At 33.8% G+C, this 16,248-nt stretch overlaps 1 long non-coding RNA gene and 1 pseudogene across 2 annotated transcripts in view; both read right to left on the reverse strand.

Annotated features, from left to right (window-relative positions):
- Positions 1-1,688: 1,688 nt before the first annotated feature.
- The window catches only part of LOC112836565 (uncharacterized), a 34,089-nt gene continuing 19,529 nt past the window's right edge, over positions 1,689-16,248 (reverse strand). For both annotated transcript variants that reach the window (XR_012373534.1, XR_012373533.1), the window contains 3 exons: positions 4,389-4,529; positions 2,465-2,556; positions 1,689-1,837 (listed from right to left, as the gene is read on the reverse strand). This is a non-coding gene — a long non-coding RNA (uncharacterized lncRNA). The remainder of the gene's footprint in view (positions 1,838-2,464; positions 2,557-4,388; positions 4,530-16,248) is intronic.
- On the reverse strand, positions 11,236-11,336 carry LOC112836806 (U6 spliceosomal RNA; annotated as a pseudogene).

The following is a 16,248-nucleotide window of genomic DNA, read 5'->3' on the forward strand; positions in this document are numbered from 1 at the left end:
TGGAGTGCCTTTCCCCTATTATTCTTAGTTAATTTTAAATGTTGAGCTGTGTGAGTAGATGGGAGAAAAGGAGCTCCTATTACTTTATTTTTTTCCTTTTTTCCCCTATTATTTTAGAACAATTTGTAGAGTGATTCTTTGCTGGATGATTCATTTGAGGCACGGTTGGCTAAATAGTTTAAGGGGCCCAGTACAAAATGAAAATGCAGGGTGCTGGTTTGGGGCAGGAAATCAGTTTCTTTTTCTCCGGAGCCTACCACCCTGGCCCATAGAGACCTTCAAGGGATTGCAACTTCCATGCTGGGATGCACTCAGTATCTGGATGGGGAGTAGGTGAGAGTTCCACATCAAGTCCCTTTGGAAGCCACCACTGAGTTGCCTGCCACAGTCAGGGAGCCTGCCACCTTGCCCAGCCCCAGATCCAGATGCTGCAAGCCTCTCAGTTAAATCTGACCCTATCCACTTCATTTATAAAACACAAATTCAAAGATAATTTTAAAATGATGACAACAGAACATGAAATGTAAGTGCAGGGCATTTTTAAGTGCTGGGCACTGTGCAACTTCACTGATCATTAGAGCCAACCTGATTAGAAGAATTGATAGAGACTTCAAATAAAATTCCTTTGGAAGAATTACACTGCTGTCCATAGTTAATGCTGATTCTTGCTCATGGAATATAAGGAGACTCAGCATTTCTCTGGTAGATGCCCACTGGGGCCTTAGGCTCAGATTATAGAAGATGGACTGGAAACTTGCCATGAGGCTAGCTGCCTAAATAGGGACACTGGTGGATATAAAAATGTTTGACAGATACAATGGAAGAAAATGATATTCTAGATCAAGTAAAGAGTATGATAAAAATACCAGGAAGGGGAAGGATAAAATATATTTTGGGAAAAAAAAAGAATGTTGATATATATTGTTGGATTAAAGGAGAAAGGTGGGAAAATAGTGGGAGTAAGATTGAAAATAAGTTAGTAGCCAATTGTAAATGCTTTACATTTAAATTGAAAAGAATATGTGAAATTGAAAAGCAATCCATTAAAGGGAAGTGATGTGGACTGGTATTGATTGATATAGATTTTAATTTTATTGATAGGAATTTTGTTCCCTGATGATGGTTTTGAGTTTACTCAAAACAACTGCATGTTCACAAAGTTTATTTGCTAAATTTCAGTCTGTCGAGGAAAACTGTGTTGTAAATGGGGAAAACTAGGAATTAGGAACCTGAATGTTAGCATTTTTGTGATCTTTAGAACATCCAGGTAGAAATAAGCCTTGTAAAGGGGGAATTCTGGGGAATAATAGCCTCGTGTAAGTGTAAATTTTCCAATCCATATAAGAACCAAACCAAATTCCGAAAGTATAAGAATATAAAATGAAAAAAAGTCACTGTGGAAATTAGAGAATAATGTCAAACACATAACTGCAAACTTTGAGGAAATCCTGAAATTCCTGACCAAGGAGTTATGTGGTGAAGGAGAGAAGCATTGCTCCATATTCCAATCTTTAAGGAGCAAGAGCTGAAGGCAAGGTCAAGGTAGGATAGTAGAAAAAAATAGATAATTTTAACTAAAACTGTCTTAACAGTTTGACAAAACAGAACCCACAAACAGCTATGTGTAGGTGGGACGTGAGTTAGGTCAGAACACACACGGAAAGAGACACACATGGTATGGAGAGTAGACTTTTAATTGACATTTTCACCATTGTGCTTAATGTGTTCACTCAAAATTAGAGCTGGCAAGCAACTTCCATGACAGGAAGATTAGCAACTGAATAGGATTTTATACTCCTCCAGGGTGCTAGATTTTCAGTGTATCTTCACGGTGGTCCTAGAATATAATCAGACCAGAGTTGCATCAGATGCTAAAAGTTCCTCTCTTCCTCTGCTGAAGCTGTGAGTTCCAAACTCACCACTTTAGGATTCTGAGTGATTAAATCTGTGAAATAAAGTAATTTCATATGCCTCCTTTCATGGGCAGAATTGTGTCCCCAAAATTTCAAATGTTAAAATTCTAACCCCCAGTATCTCAGAATATTTCTGTATTTGGAGATAAGGACATTAAATAGGTGATTTTGGTGAACTGAGGTCATTAAATTGGGCCCCAATCCAAGATGACTGATGTTCCTATAAGAGATTAGGACACAGACACACAGAGGAGAAACAGGTGAAGAGGGAAATGTTATCTGGAAGCCAAGGACAGATGTCTCAGAAGAAATCAACTCTACAGACATCTTGATCTTAGACTTCTATCTTCCAGAAGTATGAGAAAATAAATTTGTTGTTTAGGCCATTCAGTCTATGATACTTTATTATGGAATCTCTAAAAAACAAACACATGCCTCCTAAATTCTAAGAAAGACTTATTAACTATAACTACAAAAGGTTAAAGGCTGTCCAGTTGATATCCAGTTATACTAGGTTTAAGGAAATATGTGTTTTGAATATACTTACTTACATTCAAGTAAGGGAATAGAAACATAATTTCTTCTTCAAGGGAACCCCCTTATCTGTGGGGATACATTCCAAGACTCCAGTGGATGCCTGAAACTACAGATAGTACAGAATCATATATACTGTGGTTTTTCCTATACATACATCCCTATGATAAAGTTTAATTTATAAATCAGGCACAGTAAGATATTAACGGCAATACTAATAATAAAATAGAACAATTAAAATAGTATGCTGTAATAAAAGTTATGTGGATGTGGTCTCTCCCCACAAATATTTTATTGTACTATACTCACCCTTATGATGATATGAGATGAAAAACTGCCTACATAGTGGAATGAAATGAGGTGAATGATGTAGGCGAGTGACATAGCATTAGGCTACTAATGACCTTCTAATAATAAGTCAGAAGGAGGACAATCTGCTTCTGGACCATGGCTGATCACGGGTGACTTAAAACCATGGGAAGTAAAACTTTGAATGGGGGGGCTACGGTAAGTATAGATAGAAGGGAATTCCTTGAAAGAGAAGTTTCCGAAGACATAAACAGAACATACTGAATACAGTTGATGGCCATACTTCTTTTTTTCAGATCAAGTCATTTATTAAAGTAAATTAGTGGCAATAAATAACTCTATTTCCTTGAAAATTAAAGAGCTCTTTTATGAAATGTATTTCAGATGATTCTAATCCTTCAGCATTCTGTGGATGCCCTTTATGTCTAAATAAGAACACTTTAGCTATAATCAAATCATCTTTGAGACTTTCCAACTACCTAATATTATTTTGAATTTCAGGAGGATTCGATATTAATTGGAGATATATATCAAAGGTTGGTTCATTTATAAGCTGGTTTCACAAGTGCTGCCCACCTTAAATCCCCTTTTGAAATTCCTTCTCTGTCCTCTTTATTATTGCCATTTTCCCAACTAATATATTATTTATTCTCCATAAATACCATTAAACAAAACTAGTGGTGCAAATGTTTTTCTTTGCAGGTATAGGGCAGTAGATGATAATAATAGATGAGGCAAGAAAACACATATCAAACATCACTATCCTAAAATTAGATGTCCCTTACACATAAAAGAGAATTTCTTCCTGGCTTTCACTTGCTTTTCCTTTCCTTCCTTTTTGTCTTCTCTTTCCTCTTCTCTTTTTTTTTTTTTTTCCCCAGTAGGCTCCATACCCAGCATGGGGCCCCAAACTCATGACCATGAGAGTGAGACCTGAGCTGGGATCAAGAGCTGGACACCCAGTCAGCTGAGCTACCTAGGTGCCCCTCTCCCTGGCTTTCTTATGCCCTTTATTGCTGTTTTGCCCTTGCCTCTTAGGGTAACTTTCCCCAGCACCAACTGTCAGCTTCACTCTCCCCATAAAAAAAAAAGAAAAAGAAAAAGAAAAGAAAAGAAAAAGAAAAAAATAATCCGTTTGTTTCTTATGTAGAGAAATTGACTTTTTGTAAAGTAAACACCTTCTATCTGGGTTATGCTTAGAAAACCTCATCTTTCATGATCAACTATCCCATTTTTCTGTTAAGGTACTTTACCTGAGACAAAGAATTTCTCTTCCTAAGAGGAAGCTACTTTCCCTGGTAAATCAACTGAATCAAGTGGTATATAGCTTTTTCTTTTTTGTTACTTTTTTACAAGGAATGATTAATGAGAAGCTAAGACAACAATATGAAATTAATAGGGAACTATCAAAGATAAGAGAATTTAAACCAAAAAAAACTATACTAGAATATAATGTCCTTAGGAGTAGTAAATATAGAAAATGTAGCAATGATGGGATAACTGGTGTGCATACACACACAAAGTCTATTAAAATGCTAAAGAAAAGAATAAAGCAATGACATTAATAAAAATAAAAAAATAATTTATAAATAAAAATGCAGTGTTTTAAAATTCTTAATACACTTCACCTACATGCAGTTCACAGGAGGGCTTCTGATGGGTGGGAGACTGTTCACATAGTCATAATTTTGGTCCTTCTCTTTTGCTTCACTTCCATTAGATGATTTAGGGAATCACTCCCATTAAAGCTGTTCTGCTTGTTTGGTTGTAATCCTTGAATAAAGATCAGGGGAAGAATAATCATCCTACACTGATAGCTACCTGTATGTGACAACTCTGGTCCCAGCATGATGATACTGCTGTATCTTTTTTTCTGCCTAGAAAGAACAGCAGGTGGCAATGATCTTTCCATGGCAATGTGTTAAAGAAAAAAGCTGTCCCATAGCTTATTTTTGGACCATGGTGGTAAACAACTGCTACCAAAGGTTGCCTGCTTTTCCTCAATCTTAGGCCACTCTCTTTTCCTAGTTTTTCAGTTCTTTGTCAGCTTTTTTTTTTTTAAGACTATATTTATTTTACAGAAAGAGTGTGTGTGAGAGAGAGAGAGCAATTGCAAGCGCACAAGCAGGGGGAGCAGCAGGCAGAGGGAGAGGGAGAAGCAGGCCCGTCCCTGAGCAGGGAGCCCGCCACCGACACAGGGCTCGATCCCAGGACCCTGGAATCGAGCTGAAGGCAGGTGCTTAACTGACTGAGCCACCCAGGAATCCCTCTTTGTCAGCTTTTAATATGCATTCATTTATATTTCCAGAACTGAGCTTGAATTTTGAATCAGCAGTTGATACTAATTTTCATCTTTCCATTTTTTTTCTGGTTTTGCATATATCTGAAGTTGAAAAGATACTGGTATTTGTGAAATCCTGGATGTAAGAAGATCTTCTAAAAGTTAAAGGTAGTCAAAGACAAAAATGCCCTACTCTGTGTCAAATCAATATGTTGTACACCTGAAACTAAAATTGTGTGAAGTATACTTCAATTAAAAAAGAAAAAGCCCTACTCTAAAAGACACTTGACATGCTCAATAGACATTCCAAGGAACATTCAAGAGAAATGTTTTAGATATGATTTATGTTAAAATTGTCTTAAGGATTCTTTTATTTAAATATATCATTATATTTCCAAACATTGTGTGGTGCTTAATCTTGGTATTAATAAAAACCACACCTTTACCTTTTTTTCTCTACAGAAATGTAATTCTGATGCCCAGGCATATTTTTTATTTAACTTCCTTTACTTCCTTTATCCCAAGGCTGAACTGCACCGTTCCATGTTCTTTTACCCTCTGTATACACCATGAAACATCTTTCTTTTATTATTGCCAACTATAGGAATTACAAATGTAATTACTGTGGCAACTATTTCTGTTTGCATGCAATAACTTAGGAAATGTAAAAATTTAGTATATAACTTTTTGAAAACCATAACACTAATTCTTGAACAGATTTAGCACCTTGATTAGATTAGATTTCCTGTTCCTTGATTAGATTTCCTAATACTTTCATCTAATAAAAAAAACTAGGAGTTATTCTCTGGATATCTGCCCCCCCCCATTTTCTCCTAAAAATATTTTTCATTTATAACATATTATACTTTATGTCCACAGGCAATTTTGTTTTTATCATGTGTTCCAGATTAGGCTGAAGGCACAAGTATTATTTAAATCATTTAACAAAGAAAAGCTTGATATGGAAGCTGTGCTTTTTTAAAATTATTAGATCTCTCCAGATGCCATATTGAATGATCAAAACACCAGAATTCTTCTGTCCAGTGAAACTTCTAATGAATTATTGTCTGATGGATTAAAAATAATTCTGAAAGAGCACAATGCAAAAATACTGAAATTACTGAAAAAAGACCAGGAGAGAGAGATGGATGTTCCACATTATTAATAAGATTCTGAGCATTTCTTTATCTTAAAATGATTTCTCCCCTCTCATTTTAAAAGAGAATAATCTAGGATTTAGCAAGTTATTCCTTCATACTTGACAAAGGCCAAGGGAATTTAAATGATGTTTCTTTCTTTTTTTTATTAACATATAATGTATTACTTGTTTCAGGGGTACAGGTCTGTGATTCATCAGTCTTACACAATTTACAGCGCTCACCATGGTACATACCCTCCCCAGTGTCCATCACCCAGCCACCCCATCCCTCCCACCCCCCTCTACTCCAGCAACCTCAGTTTGTTTCCTGAGATAAAGAGTCTCTTACGGTTTGTCTGCCTCTCTGGTTTCATCTTGTTTCATTTTTCCCTCCCTTCCCTTCTGATCCTCTGTCTTGTTTCTCAAATTCCTCATGTCAGTGAGATCATATGATACTTGTCTTTCTCTAATTGACTTATTTTGCTTAGCCTAATACCCTCTAGTTCCATCCACGTTGTTGCAAATGGCAACATTTCATTGTTTTTGATGGCTGCATAATATTCCATTGTATATATACACCACATCTTCTTTATCCATTCATCTGTTGGTGGACATCTAGGCTCTTTCCATAGTTTGGCTATTGTGGACATTGCTGCTATAAACATTGGGATGCACATACCCCTTCGAATCACTACATTTGTAACTTTGGGGTAAATACCCAGTAGTGCAATTGCTGGATCGTATGGTAGTTCTATTTTCAACTTTTGGAGGAACCTCCATACTGTTTTCCAGAGTGGCTGCACCAGCTTGCATTCCCACCAACAGTGTAGGAGGGTTCCCCTTTCTCTGCATCCCTGCCAACATCTGTTGTTTCCTGACTTCTTAATTTTAGCCGTTCTGACTGGTGTGAGGTGGTATCTCACTGAGGTTTTGATTTGGATTTTCCTGATGCTGAGTGATGTTAAACACTTTCATGTGTCTGTTGGCCATTTGGAAGTCTTCTTTGCAGAAATGTCTGTTCATGTCTTCTGCCCATTTCTTGATTGGATCATTTGTTCTTTGTGTGTTGAGTTTGAGAAGTTCTTTATAGATTTTGGATACTAGCCCTTTATCTGATATGTCATTTGCAAATATCTTCTCCCATTCTGTCGGTTGTCTTTTGGTTTTGTTGACTGTTTTCTTTGCTGTGCCAAAGCTTTTTATCTTGATGAAGTCCCATAAATAATGTTTCTTTAGAATTGCTTTCATATAAACTCTGGACTATCACTTTCTTAATGAGTCCAAACTTTGTGTAAAAAATAATGCAAATGTCTAAAAACTTGCATATAAGTTTTGAATTTTTTACAGGCCTTAGGTTAATACCTTCTCCTTGGGAGGCAAACTTTTTGTGTACTTCATGAAGAAACTCTAGTAAACTTTACTCTGTAAACTCACAGAGTAGTGGTTTTAGATTTCTGCCATCTCTTGTGAAACTGAACCATAACTTAGAATTGTATTAATAATGCTTTATCTACTTAGCCAGCTTCCTTTCCGCCCAGTTATCAAAATAGGTTAACTTCATTCAGACCTCATTTTTGTCACATAGGTGGTTTCATCAGGTTTCAAGAACCATTACAGAATGACTCTCACCACTTCTACAGAAATAACTTAAATTCCCTTAACCTGAAGTACAAAGTTCAATAGTAAGTGACTTAGCCATCAAACCTATGTGACAATGTCAAACATGAAGCATTTTTTTGAGAAAAAATATAACTATTTCATGTCTTGTAGTACTTGGAAAGCCTGCATTATCAAAGTTATATAGGAACTTAAAAGAAGAAAACCCAAGCAACTTTCAACTTTATCGAAGCAAAAGTTACAGAAAAAATGCAGGCTGTATTTATGATGCAAAATCAGTGAGCAGAAAAATGAATAACCCAGTCAATCAGTTATAGTAGGGGTGTGTATGTGTATGTGTGGATAGTATGGGCATTAACTATCAATCCTTTATTATATGTATAACAAGGAAATCTTCATATAGAAGGGTTTAGAGAACATTCTTGATGATTAAAAGATAGTCTTATTTCTGTGCTTTCATCTAATGTGTTATCCTGTATGACATACTCACCTCAGTTATGTATTATTTTCTAGTTCACTAGGAACTGACCTATTCATGATGCAGTACTGAGGTTCTACTCTCCAAAGCTATAATTTCTCAAAGCTGTCATCATATTATAGCCTGAGTTCTCATCATTCTCTTTCCTGGATCCAGAGTCTCATGGATTCTTGCTACATTTCTGTCCTTGAGTTCTGAACAATATCTCTAAACCCTTCCAATAATTGTCATTTTTATTGATCTAAGCTAATTTGAATATATACTTAATACAAGATATTTCCTGACAAAAATAGACTGGACTTCTTACGAAATTTGCATGAGAAATGTACTTATTTTCCCCCATTGAATTTTGGAAATGGCTGAAACTTGGGGATAAAGGATTTTCAGCTGAAGAAAATGGATGTCCCTTCTCTTAATCATAATGGAAAATAGAGCAGAATATGAAGCAAACATTTGGACTACAAGAGTAGACATCTTCTGCTATATCAATCCAGATTTTATGGAAGTATAAAGTCATAAGCAATTCCAGTGAGGAGGGAGAGTGATATGCCCCTGGGCATATATGTCAGAATAGAAATGAGAAATAAGTGGTAACACTATCCTTTTCTTTCTTCTGGGATTAGTGGCAGAAACAAATTCTGGCCACATCACTGAATCAAAAAGCATAAAATCATCCTATTTTTGAAAAATTCTAAATTGGAATCAGTGTCAAAGGACTAGCCTAGGCTGTCTCCTGGGGAGAACCATGAGGAATGAAGACTCATCCTTTGGATATACAGAGAACCATGCCCTTTCTTCAAGATAGGAATAGAGCAGGGTAGATATAGCAGGGGTCATAAACAAAGAGTTGCTGGGCTTGCAGAGTGGATTTCTTTATGGTGTAATCAACAGTAGTGGTGATATCATGGCCAGAGAAAAATTGGGAAAAAAATTTTTTTAAAGATTTTATTTATTTGGGGGAGAGAGAGTGAGCACAAGCAGAGTGAGCGACAGGTGGAGGGAGAGGGAGAAGCAAGCTCCCTGCTAAGCAGGGAGCCCAACGTGGGGCTTGATCCCAGGACCCTGGGATCATGACCTGAGCCAAAGGCAGATGACGTTTAACCGACTGAGCCACCCAGGTGCCCCTGGAAAATTTTTCTAGAGCACATTTCTCGGAATTTATTCTGCCACTGGCCCTTCCTCTTCTACAAGGTTATGATCAGTAAGCATTACATGCATAGCTCACTAGATATAGAAATCAAATATCAATTTAAATTAATTTTGGCAAGAATTTGAAAAGAAATATCAATAGAAAACATGGCAAAGGCTGATGGCAGAAGACAACTTTCCTTCTTTTCACCTCACATTTAAATTTTATAACCCCTTTCTTTGTGTCAATTTACCCCCTAGCCTCTATCTGCAGCAGCTCCATACTTAGTCATCTTCCAGGTGGAATGATTTTTTATTAAACATCTCCATAGTTGCATGGCAGCAATATTATATTTACAAGATACACATATATAAGCAGATATTCAGCAACATTTATTCTATGGTATGAAATCGCTTCTAGTTGGCACATTCCCTCAGCCTTCAGAATTTCAATGAAAAGTGTGCTTTATGTTCTTTCTCACAATTTTTATCCATCAAATTTTTCATAAACTGGGTCTTAGTTAACTTCATTGCTCCAAAAACAACCAGAATATATTTTTGGCTCTTATTTTCATGTTGCAGTTTTAAATAACAGACCCCTAGCATTTCATGAGGGAAAGAATTAAAGAAAAACCATCTAGAAATATAATTCAGGTTTCCATTTATCGATACCTAATACTTCAAAGGAAATCTCACACAATGGACTTGCTAGTATCTTCCCCTTAATGCTGAAAGCCAAATGTGAGATAAAGTTGATGTCAGATACATCTTACTTGACCCTAGAAAAGGCCTGAATTCTCAAAATAATACTTTGAAATTTCTGAAAAAAATAAAGTTCTTTATTCTGATTTCTTGAGGAGAAAATTTCTTCATCTCAGGATAGTAATCTTTGTACCTCTACCCCTAAATGGATCTTTACCCTCTGAGGTTCCAGATATGCACATTTTGAATCTCACAATGATTCTTATTCTTTTTAACCACAGTTGTGATCTTATGTGTAAGCACAACAACAGTCAAAACTATGTTAATAATCTACCTTTGTATACTAAAGCCAAGCAGGAGAGAGGATGATTAAAATGATGGTATGGAATTTGATCAACAGAGCCCTTCATCTTCCCATGTGGCATTTAGATGCCAAATATTAAAAATATTGTATATACTTACTGAAGCTTAGCCAGAGCACCTTTGTGTAAAGTATACAGTGTGTTCAACTTATGCTCTCTTCTCTCTAGGATTTGTTGGATGTACAGTGTGTGCCCACAGGCACACACACACAGTTGGTATCTACATAGAGATGTGTGTGTTTAATTTGAACAATATTCCTATATCACCAGTGAAAGACTCTGGTAGAACCTGAAGTGAAAAATACATCTTGTGCCATAGACTAAAATGGAATCACCTAACTCTTTCTTGAATCAAACTTACTGCCATTCTAAACAAAAAAATCAGAGAAAGGCTCAATTTTGTTTTGTTCGGTTTTGTTTTTCGTTAATAATTATTAGAATTAACTATACATTTTGCCAGCTTTCTTTCTCATCATTATTATATTTCTTGATTCTTCACTGATGAATTTATTAGTGTGCAAGAATACATTTAATAGTAATTCACTCTTAGAAGGTCATTGGGTAGTAGATTTTGAGTGCTTACATTTCTGAAACTGTTTTTATTTAGCTCTTAGTAGTATATACTACTGTGTTTGAGTATGAATCTAGGTTCTGACTATTTTGGTTAATACTGATTTATTGACCTCTAGAGAATTCTGCCAGGTAAGTCTGATGTCAGTCAGATTTTTATTCCTTTTTAGATAATCTTGTGATACTATTGTGTTGCTATGAGTGAAGATGTTCTCTCTGGAAACATTTTTTGTGTCATCCTTGTGCAGGGGCCATGCTAATCTCTGTGCCATTCCAGTTTTAGTGTTATGTGCTGCTGAAGCATTCAGCTTTCTCTGGAAACTTTTTATGTTGTATTTTCATCTTTTTAACTTTTTTAATATATATAATTTACTATGATGTTCCTTAAATTTTGCAGTTTTATATGAAATATATCAGTAAAACATATATGAAACATGTATGTGACACATAAAGAAAAAGAAAAAAGTATCTCTGAGCCCACAAATCAGCTTCAATATAAAATTTTCCGGTCTTCATTGAGTCCCCAGTGGACTTTTCGTGACAAAAACCAATCCCCTCCTCTTCTATTTTTTTTTCCCTCTTCTCTTTTCTAAAGGACTGCTAGCCTCAATTTTGTTTTATCTTTTGTCTGTGTTTAGAATGTCATCAATATGTGTGAATTCCTGAAAACTATATTTTAAGTTATATGTATTTGACATCTAAATACATGATATACTATAATTTTGGGGCTTTCATATTTCATTTTCTGTAAATTGACTCTATGTATGTCCATTTATCTTCTGGATACTTTGTTTTTTGTAAGTTTATAGGAATCCTATATATAATCTCAGTCCTAAATTGTGCAGTCATATGTGTTGGAAATATCATTGATTGGTTTAAAGCCCTGTCATAGGACACTGATAATTATGGCATCTTTGGAAATAATACTTGATAGTTATCTGGCAGGTAAATCTTGCTCTTTGGGAATTCCTTGACTATTCTTGGCCTTTTACCACTTAAAATTTATAATATGTTTATTAATTTCCACCAAATCCTATTGGGATTTTGATTAGAATTAAATTGATTTTATATATCATTTTTGATAAATGTAGGATCTTGTGGTACTGTTTTCTAATTTATGAGTATGTGATATCTCTTGATTTATTAATCTCTTTCAATAATATCAGTGACTTTTATGTATACTAAATATAAATTATACATAAAATGTATAAATTATATATAAATGTTATAGATGCTTTTTTTTTCCTGTAGAAATTTTGCCCACATTTTCTTAGATTTTACTCCTTAGGTACATTAGAATTTTTGGTGCTATGTTAAGTGATATATTTTAATTAGTTATTAGAAATGCTTGTAATTTTAATATAAAAGTGTAATAAAATTTCAAATATTAATTTGTATACAAATGTTCTATTGTCGGGGTACCTGGTTGGCTCAGTCATTAAGCATCTCCCTTCGGCTCGGGTCATGATCCCAGGGTCCTGGGATCAAGCCCCACATTGCTCTCCTTGCTCAGCAGGAAGCCTGCTTCTCCCTCTCCCACTCCCCCTGCTTGTGTTCCCTCTCTCACTTTCTCTCTCTCTCTCTCTGTCAAATAAATAAATAAAATCTTTAAAAAAATGTTCCATTGTTAATTTTAATAATTTTGTATAATCTACAATTTTTACAGTCTACTTGAAGATTCATTTTTCTATATCATCTGTAAAAATAAAGGATCTGACTTATTTTTTCCTATCTCATCTGTTTTCTTGATTTATTGCCCTAGACAGTGTCTCCAGAAGAATATGAAATAACATCAGTAAGAATGGATGCCTTTTACTTATTTCTGGTCATAAAATAAATACTTCAAATATTTCATGTTTTCTATTTGTTTCAAGTTTTACAATAGTTAAGGATTATCAGGTTAAGAACATTTTATTTTCTGCTTTTCTTGGTAAGATTTTTTTTACAATAATAAACAGATTGTGATTCCTTAATCCCCATTTTTGTAGCTGTTAGGATGATTGGGATGATTACTTGATTTTTTTCATACACAAGTTAGTTTATATTACTTTTTTGTAATACTAAAAAATACTAAAAAATCGTGTGGAAAGTTTAAAGTTTAAATTATTCAAGGTGTATTATTACCTTAATTGGTTCTTAATTAGGCTTAGGATAATTAAGATATTTGCATCTATGTTTAATGTGAGATTTGCTTATAATTCTATTTATAATATTGTCTTTGTTAGAGTTGATACCAAGTTTAGGAGATTTGGTAAAGTAATATAGATATGTTCTCTTTCTGGATGTGATAATAATTGTGGTAAATTTGATTTATTTGTTCCTTGAATGTTAGTAGGTAATACTACTTGGACCTGCCCTTTTTTGTAGGATGATTTTTAAAAATCATATCAGGTTTTGTCATGATTAGAGTAGTATTAAGGTTTTTTTTTTGCTTTGAGTCAGCTTTGACAAATATTTTATCTTTTGAGAAGTAAAAGTTTTCAAATTTATTGGGATAAAGATTTCACAGTTTTAAAATACTGGTGTCCACTGTTTTCATACATGTTTTACTTTCCTAATATGGTCTGTTTTTTGCTTCTCTCTTTCTTCATCAATGTTAGTTTGTAAATCTTAAAGCCTTATGAATCTTATATTTTTAAGAAGCTCACTTTTGTTGATAAGTTGAATCTGTATTTTTAAAGGTATTTGTAATTTCTTTTTGTTCTTTGATATTTAATTATATTGTGTTTCAGTTTTTCTAATTTGTTAAGTTGCATTGTAGAAAGTCTCAGATCTTTTTTAAAAAAAGTCTCTACTGCAATTTTTTAAAAGGTTTTTATTTATTTATTTGAGAGAGAGAGAAAGAGCATGAGGAAGGGGGGTGGGGGGTGGGGAGTGGGGTGCGGTGCAGAGGGAGAGGGAGAAGCAGAATACCTGCCAATAGCAGAGCCCAACACTGGGCTCCGCTCCAGGGCCCTGAGATCATGACCTGAGCCAAAGTCAGATGCTTAACTGACTCAGCCACCCAGGCACCCCTCTACTGCAATTTTAATTAGATCCACAAGTTTTATTATACAGTTTTGTCATTACTTTTTCTTTCTGCTTTTATTAAAGCAGATTTATATAAGGATTCCTTGATTTATATAAGGATAGTTATTCCTTGATTTGTATAAGGATAGTTATTAATTTCCAAACAATTATAATCTTCCTAAATTATATGTACTCTTGATTTTTAACTTAATTTGTGACCAGATTTTTTTTTTCATTTTTTGAGTCTTGCCTTAGAGCTTTGAATGAAATCAGTTTTCATAAGTGGACCTTGCAAACTGGAGAAAAAGGCGTATGTTTTCTTAGTTATTAGGTATAAAGTTATATATTTATCTAGTATATTTAGGTGTTCATTATATTGAATTTTCAAAATTCTTACTGATATTTATTGTCTATCATTTCCAGAGAGAGATGAATTAAATTTTCCCAATAGGATGTTGGATCTGTCTCCTTTTAATTCAATTTTTGCTTTATATTTTTAAGATACTTTTATTAGTTGCATAAAAGATTAGAATCATATTTCCCTGGTGAACTGAAACATGTTATTGGTAGTGACTCTTCTTTCATTTCAAACTTTTATTTCTCCATTACTGATTCTTTGGATTTATTTCAAAATGTCAATACCAACGATCTTTTGGTATTAATCTACAGTTTTTAAAATCTGTTATTGTATAATTATTTTTAATTTTTATTCATAAAATTTTACTGATATGTTTTTATTGATATGGAAAATACTTATAATAGGCTGCTTATTGTTTAGTGTAAAACATAACATTTATATGAAATAATATGGAGGTATATAATGTGTCTATTTTTCATGAGTTTTGGATTATTTGTTTACATAAACTATATTTGATAATTGCAGGGAAAACAAGAATGTGCTCCTGGGATTCAGATGTGTCACCCTCATTCTTTTGGAGTTCAAGGTTCTAATTTGCTAAGTATAGCAAACTACCCAAAGACATTGATTGCCCTGTCTTTACCAATCCATAATTCCATAACAACTATTATAAATATAGAAAGAACAATGGGGGTTGGAGAGAGAGCTAGAAACACACACACACACACACACACAGAGGGAGAGAGAATTTTACATAAAGTATTTTTAATGTTTGTTAGACTTCCTAGTTTGTCAACTTGTCTTGAATTATTTCAACACACGTGTCCTGAGAAAAGTAACTAGACTGCAGAAACAAATGAGGTTAAACTTGTCACATCATGGATTTCTAAAGTAGTTATGGACAGTACTTAAACACAATTTATTCCGAGTAATTCTGTCTTATATTGGAGTGATGGGTTTATCTGCTCTGTAAGAGCTTACTAGCTTACTGCCAGGGTTTACCCCCACATTCAGAAGTCGATTTAAATATGCTTTTAATTTTTTAGAGAAGCTTATATATGTCTAGAATAAAGAATTCCAAGGAATCAACCTAAAATTCTAATGTAGCATTTCTGAAATAGAACACACATATGTACACATACATTCACATATACATACACAAACATATACTTACATACATACTCTATATTTACATAGAATCACCTAAATTTTATGTTTTTCATTGCATATGCCATCAGTTTTAATGAAAGTTACATTGCATAAAAGTAGAACAAAATACTAGTTTCATATCCTTTTACAATAAAAGATAAGTTCAATGTAGTAATTATTTAATAAGTATTTCTGTGTATAATGACTCCTGTGTGTTAAATCCATCATAAATTTTCTTAATTTCATAAAATTTTAGAAGCATAATATTGAAATCTACAGTTTATTTTTCAAATCAAATATACAATTTTTTAGATTGAGATTTTAGTGATTATCATTAAAATTTCTTAGAATTGTTAATATTTCTCATTGTAAATAGTTGAATTTACTACAGGAAATTTAGTTTATCAGTTATTTTTCTATAATTAACACTTGACTTCTGACTTTCTATTGCCCTCAAATGTATAGCCTTCACAATGAGAAGACAAAGTGCATTAAAAAACATGTATTGAATAAGAGTAAAACCATCTGAATTGAAAATATTTTAAAGTAATAAAATTATTGTGGATGAAAAATATATTTCCCTATATTTGTAGTAAAATGAGACAGTCATAGGCTTCTCTTAATTTAATTTTAACTTGTAATTATTTCATTATGCTCTGCTTTAAGATAAGCTAAATTCCATCTTTTTTTTTTTTTTTTT

This window comes from Callorhinus ursinus, unplaced genomic scaffold (assembly GCF_003265705.2).
Source record: "Callorhinus ursinus isolate GAN/ISIS: 27379988/994484 unplaced genomic scaffold, GSC_fseal_2.0 scaffold24, whole genome shotgun sequence".
NCBI lineage: Eukaryota > Metazoa > Chordata > Mammalia > Carnivora > Otariidae > Callorhinus > Callorhinus ursinus.